The sequence below is a fragment of the Grammomys surdaster genome, unplaced genomic scaffold (assembly GCF_004785775.1).
Source record: "Grammomys surdaster isolate TR1022 unplaced genomic scaffold, NIH_TR_1.0 230, whole genome shotgun sequence".
Classification (NCBI taxonomy): domain Eukaryota; kingdom Metazoa; phylum Chordata; class Mammalia; order Rodentia; family Muridae; genus Grammomys; species Grammomys surdaster.
Window position 1 is genome coordinate 787350 of NW_021604675.1, and position 6989 is coordinate 794338.

General features: G+C 38.2%; 1 pseudogene; it reads right to left on the reverse strand.

The window, feature by feature from the left end:
* Window positions 1-4425: 4425 nt before the first annotated feature.
* On the reverse strand, window positions 4426-6409 carry LOC114626201 (annotated as a pseudogene).
* Between the last annotated feature and the right edge of the window lie 580 nt (window positions 6410-6989).

Genomic DNA, 6989 nt, shown 5'->3' on the forward strand with positions numbered 1-6989 from the left:
TGAAGGTGTTTTTCCAATGTGAGGCTTTTATTTTGTCCTACTGATGATGCCCTTTGTCTTATAGAACATTTTCAATTACACAAGGTCCCATTTTTAATAAGTTTTCTTAATACTTGAGTTATTAGTGCTCTGTTCAGGAATTTGCCACTTATGCCAATGTATTCAAGATAGTTCACCTGTTTTTCTTCTATTAGATTTACTGTACCCAGTTTTAAGATGAGGTCTTCCATACACTTAGACTTGAGTTTTGTGCATGGTGAGTGATGGGGATATATTTACATTCTTTCACATGAAGTCATCCACTTAGATCAGGACTATTCATTGAAGATACTTTCATTTTTTGAGTGTATAGTCCATGCTTTTTGTCAAATATCATATGTCCATAGGTGTGTGTGTTTATTTCTGGGTCTTTTACTCTATTCAACTGCTCAATCTTTCTGTTTAAATACCAATACAATGTAGTTTATATTACAATTTTTCTGTAGTACAATTGAGACCAGGGTTGGTCCATATGAAGGTGAGAATTGCTCTTTCAAGGTCTGTAAGAATTGTATCGGAATTGTGGTAGGAATTTTTTTGTATCTCTAGATTGATTTTGTTCAGATGGCTATTTTTACTCTGTTAATCCATGAATATGGGAAATCTTGTTATCTTCTGATACTTTCCTAAACTTCTTTCTTTGGAGTCTTAAAGTCTTTATCATAAAGGACTTCCACTTGGTTGGTTAGAATTACATCAAAACATTTCATATTATTCATGGCTAATATAAAGGTTGTTTTTTTCTCTAATTAAATTTTTTTCTCTCAGCCGGGCGGTGGTGGTGCATGCCTTTAATCCCAGCACTTGGGAGGCAGAGGCAGGTGGATTTCTGAGTTCGAGAGTTCGAGGCTAGCCTGGTCTACAAAATAAGTTCCAGGACAGCCAGGGCTACACAGAGAAACCCTGTCTTGAAAAAGCAAACCAAAAAAAAAAAAAAAATTTCTTTCTCAGCCCATTTATCATTTGTATAAAGGAAGGCTCCTGATTTATTTTGAGTTAATTTTGTATCCAGCCCTTTTGCTGGAAGTGTTTACAGGTATTTTATTGAGTTGTTTTTTTTTTTTTTTGTATAAATGATCATATGAGAAATTGGTCTATAATTCTCTTTCTTTGTTGAGTCTTTGGTTTAGGAATCAGAATGAGTGTAGGAACATGGAATGAGTTTGCCAATATTATTTCTGTCTCTTTTTTGTGGAATAATTTAAGGAGTGTAGATATTAGCTCTTTTTTGAAAGTCTGGTAGAATTCTGCACTAAAACACTCTGGCATTGGGCCTTTTTTGGTTAAAAGACTTTTAATGATTGAGTGTATTTCCTTAGGGGATATAATACTATTTATATAGTTTACCTGGTTTTGATTTAATTTTGGTAACTGGAATTTATCTAAAAAAGCATATATTTAATTTAGATTTTCCAATTTTGTTTACAGTCATTGAAGTAAGACTTAATGATTCTTTAAATTTCCTCATGTCTATTGATATCTATCCTTTTTTATTTCTGATTTTTTTTATTGAGATACTGTTTTTCTGTTGTTTAGTTAGTTTGGCTAACGATTTATCTGTCTTACTGATTTTAAAAAAAGATATTTCTTGGTTTTGTTGATTCTTTGTATTGTTTTCTTTGTTTCCAAATTATTAGCTTCAGCTCTGTGTTTGAATATTTGCTGCCTTTTACTCCTTTTGCATGTGTTTGTTTCTGTTGTTCTAGAGTTTCAAGGTGTACTTTTATATTGCTAGTATAAAAACTCTTCAATTTCTTTATGAAGGCACATAGTGTTATGAACGTTCCTTTTAACACTGTTTTGTTACGTCCCATAATTTTGAGCATATTGTGCCTTCATTTTCATTGAATCCTAGAAAGTCTTTGATTTCTTTCTTTATTTTTTCTCTGACCCAGTAGCCTTTGAGTAGAGAATTGTTCAGTTTCCGTTAATTTGTGGGCTTTCTGTTGTTCCTTTATTGTTGTTTTGTTTAGAAAAAGTCATTTAATTATAAAATTTCTTTAAGTACAAAAAGTGATGGCACGAATCCCCATGGAATTACCTAAACACCCATCATCTCCTAAAGAACTATGAACAATGTCAGCAACACGTTAGTGTTGGACTGTAAGATCCAAAACCAGGGGAGGTTTCCCACAGAAACACATATGGACAGGATTCGCTGCAATTACATGAGGTTTGGTTTAATGAAACTAGTGCTCTAGGACTCTCTCACATGCAGGCAAGAGAGTACTGAACAAGAGCTGGGTACAGTACTTATGGGCACAGTATAGTTCATGAGGACAAACCACAAAGTCTGACCTTTCTGGGTTTGGTCCCTAGGTGACTAAGATTATGATAAGGAGTGTCTTTCTTTTGCCCAGGATTATTACATTAAGGACTCAGCCTTCTGATTCCTGGAATGTATCTATGTGCCCTGGACCCTCCTTACCTACAGGTGGGCTCCCTCCTGTTGTTGAGGAATGTTAATCAGCCTCTCCCTTCCTCCTCTGAATGTTAATCCAGCAAGTGTCCTCTGACTAAGGAATGTGCCCCTCCCGGGATGTGTCCTGGGACAGTGGGATTCTTGAGACCTGAAAATCCTACATGTAGACCCAAAAGTCTTACATTAGTGCCTCATCCATGCATGCCACCTTGTGTCAATTACACTTTACCCTTATAAAATGGTGAACATTGCTCTTATTTCATTTCTCTTATTTATAGCAGAGGTCCGTGGTCTGTCACAGTATGGTCTGTGCAAAGTCCTGGGGATAATAATTTCCACAGCTTCTTAACGAACTGACTCTGACTCTTTAAAATATACACACAGGCAAAACTTTGTCCACATAAATGATTATCACACCCTATAGAGTCATTCTGGCATGAGGGAAAGTGGCATTTTACAATGCATTCTCCAACGGTTCAGGTTGTACTATTATGGTTTGTACAATGTTGCCAGGTAACTTGATATGTGACTTTTCAGATTCCATCTGAAAGAATGTTGTACACAAAAAGTGATCTGGTTTCTCCCATTGTGGTCACAGGTGACTCAGTTAGTCCTTGTAGCTCCATATTGTTTCTCCTGAGTGTTTAACCATTTGATGCTTTGGTGATAATTGTACCCTTACCCAAGCCTTGAGCAGGCCTGAAAGACCCTGTTTACCAGGATAGACCAAAAACAATAGAACCCAGGTGGTGCTACCCACCTTGGCATTACATGCAGCCTGCTAAAGGAGCTTAGAAGAATAGACTGCCTGCTGAACTTACCTTGAGATGCTGAGCTAGCCTTGAAATATCTCCAGCTCCTCCTCCACTCATCTCCAGCAGTGACCAAGGATGGGTTCCCCTAACCCAAGGCCAGCTGATGGGAGAAGTGGTTTGGTGGTGGGGGTGGGGCTTTCCCTTTAAATTGAGAGGTGAACATTAAACTTAGAGCTTTGATCAGAATACTTTGTCTTGGCTCCATCTTTTCTTGCCCTCCGTCTCTCTTTCATTCCCAGCCCCCCTTTCAGTTGAAAACCCAGTTGATCCGTGGCCACAGGTGGCTACAGATAATTGCAAAGTCCTGGCAGCTGGGTCTTGATAAGTATACAGTTTTGTGCACATAAGTCTGATAATCTCAAAAAGCAACTGCCTGCTTGTATAGACAGATGATTCAAGGCCATGAATACTAACATTTTGTGGTAACAAGAATACTGCTGAGTTATCTTTGCCTTCATAGCTTTCCATATCTGCAATTAACTATCTCTTTCTGGTTAAAAAGCAAATTTTATCAAGGGAAAGTAAATGTAAAGAGGTAAGAAAGGGAAGACAACATTCTTAAAATGTAATTAACCCCAAAACTCTATTAGTAAATCTATTAGTTAAGAGTACTTAATCTGCTGGGGATATCACTAGGTGTCCTAAAGCACTTGCCCAATATGAGCAAAGTTCTTGTTCAAAACCTAGTGACAAAAAAAAAGTAGTAAAGAAGTTATTTCATAAAAATAAAACAAAACAAAACAAAAAAAACTGTCACAGCCAAGCAGTGATGCTGGAGGTCTTTAATCCCAGCACTTGGGAGGCAGAGGCAGGAAGATTTCTGAGTCTGAGGCCACTGGTCTACAGAGTAAGTGTCAAGACAGTCAGGCTATACAGAGAAATCTTGTCTTGAAAAAAAAAACTGTCACATATGAAAATCTTCTTAAGTGTGTATAAACAGCCCACAAAGCTAATTAAGCTCCCCTTTTCTTACTTCAAAAATATTTGTTTTATAATAATAATTATGGAAGCCACAAAAAAATCTATAATTTTAAGGCTTAAGGGTGTCACTTTGTAGTAATTGGGTACAGCTGAATAGTTAAGAAACCTGCTACTTTTATTTACACTCTTGACCGAGCAAGAATGATGACATGTCCTCAGGGTAGTTTTCTATGCCAGCTTAGATTTTGTGACCCACTTGGTATTCGAGTTCAGTTGGTACAAGTCCTTCATGTATGTATCATAGTCGAGGCAACATTCCCCAATATTTCTTCCAATCTCATAAAGGAAAACTTCTCCTTTCTTGAGTATCTGGGCAACCCCAGTTTCTTGGCTGAGAAACCTTGCAAGTACATCCCTGGCTTTTAGTTCATAAATTAGCTGTATTGCCATGGAAACTTTTGAAAGATGAGGAGCTTGCACTCAAATCACTCCCTGAGGAATGTCAGCACCATTTGTAGTTTTATCTTGCTTTTCATGTTTTTCCCTTTCATAAGCCATTTTCTTCAGCAATTTCTTTATGGCTTTCTTTTCCTTCTTTTGATTCTCAGTATTCTGCTCACATACTTGTTTTAAAATAAATTTAGGAATTGTCCATAGAAATTTCTGGTACCTAATCAATAAATGAACCACAGTTGCTGGCCAAGCTGCCGTTTCAAATTCTCACTGTTCGCTGGAATTCAAGCCCTGGATTTGGCACATGAAGAGATTCAGGACCATGACCTTTGCCACATTCAAAGCTGTCATCTAGTTCTCCTTTTTGTTATCTATGACTCTTTAAAGAAATTCAAGCATGGCCTTTAGTGTGTCTCTGTTTGTGTCAAGTAGAAGAATGACAAAGAGGTTCAAAGTCTGCAATTGTTCCTCATTGATTGGAAGATTCTGGACAGCTTGGAAGGCTTTGAGATACTCCATGCTCAGTAGTGGCTGGGGCAGCTCTCTCAGAAAGAGCTTCAGCAGGCTAGCAGCATCATGCTGTTTGACACTTTCCCAGTTGAAAGTCCCCTCATAAACTTCACTTCTAGTTCTTGGCAAAGATTCTTTATTCTCATAGCTGCTCCTGGTATCCATAGGAGACCCTCAGTTTCCAGACCACCTTCTTCAATTCGAGGAATCAGTTTTTGGAAGATCAAGGGTATTCGAGTTCCAGGCACTTTTCTTTGATCTTATTCTAACAATATAGTTAAAGGAATACCAAAAAGACCAGAGTCTCTGGTTTTGATTTTCACAGCCTTCTGTTGTTCGAGTTCTATCCCCAACACATCATACAGGGCAGTGAGTTCAATCAGGGATAGATGGCAAACTTTCTTCATGTCTTGGGTGTCAAGTCTCCAATCCTTGTTGTGCCTGTTTTTCCTTTTGGCAGTCTGAAACTGGGTAAAGTGACATTATTGCCTTTGATCTTCTGTGTCCTCTCCTTACTGAATTCTTTCTGATTGACAGCTTGTTCTGCAAATGACACCTCCAGATTGATGTCTGTTTCAGAGGCATGTATGTCCTCAGGCACCTGTGGGATCAGCTCCTTGTTATCAACAGCCCCACTAGATGGCTGGTAATCTTTTCCTTGGCCTTTGTTTTCATTTGTTCTGACTAACTGCAAGTCTGAATCATCTAGATATTTTTCTTGTGCTTCTCTCTGTTAAGCAAATATGTCTCTGATGTCAGGAATGTGGTGCTGTTTGCTCTTCTTTCTCAATGTCTGTGAGATTGTTTCTACCCGTTTCTGAACAGTTGTTGCCTGAGTCCAGGTCACTGTAGATAAAAACAGGATGCTATCTGTGGGTCATCAGCAGACTCTCCAAAAAGGTAAGACAGACCCGCCTCCTTGAGCCACTCTTCTTCCAGTTCTTCCTCATCAGGCTTTTTGACAACTATGGCCTCTTGACTTTCTTGGTGATTTTCATTCAACCTCTTGATGTTTTCTAGTTCTGTCCAATAGGATTCCATTGATACTTCCCAAGAATCCTGAGAACTTGATCAATCAAATGGAGGTCTCTCTGAAACTTTGGTGGAGTTTTCTTGGTTCATGGCCATATCTGTGACTGGAGGTGGCTTCATCACCTATGTTTGCATGGCTGTCCCCAATGACCTGATCCTTGTTGTTGAGGTGGTAAGCAGTTAGCACAACTCCAGAGGAACCCAAGAGCCATTTCATTGTGAGACAAGGTGCATAATTTCTGGAATCCTTACACAGAGGGTAAAGGAGTTCCTCCTGTTGTTTCTGATGTTGAATTTCAGCTTTAATCCATGGTGGTCTGATAAAATATAACAGATTCTCTCTCTCTCTCTCTCTCTCTCTCTCTCTCTCTCTCTCTCTCTCTTTCTCTCACTCATCTCTTGAGGCTTGCTAGATGACTGAGTATATTGTTAGTTTTGAAGAAAGTTTCATGAGGTACTGAGAAGAAGGTACATTGTTTTCTATTTGGGTAAAATGTTCTGTAGATATGTTGGGTCAATTTGATTTATAACCTCTGTTAGTTTAATTATTTCTGTTTATTTTCTGTCTTGATGACCTGTCAATTGGTAAGGGTGGAGTGTTAAAGTTTCACATTATTAGTATGTTGATTTCAATATGAAATTTAAGCTTTGACAATGTTTCTTTTACAAATGTGGCTGCCACTACTACATAGGTGCAGGAGGCCTAGGTTCAGCACATGATTACTATTAATTAGGATTCAGTCTCTGGGAGCTAATAAGGTTCTAAGTTATTTGACACTCTTGGTCTGTCTATAGAG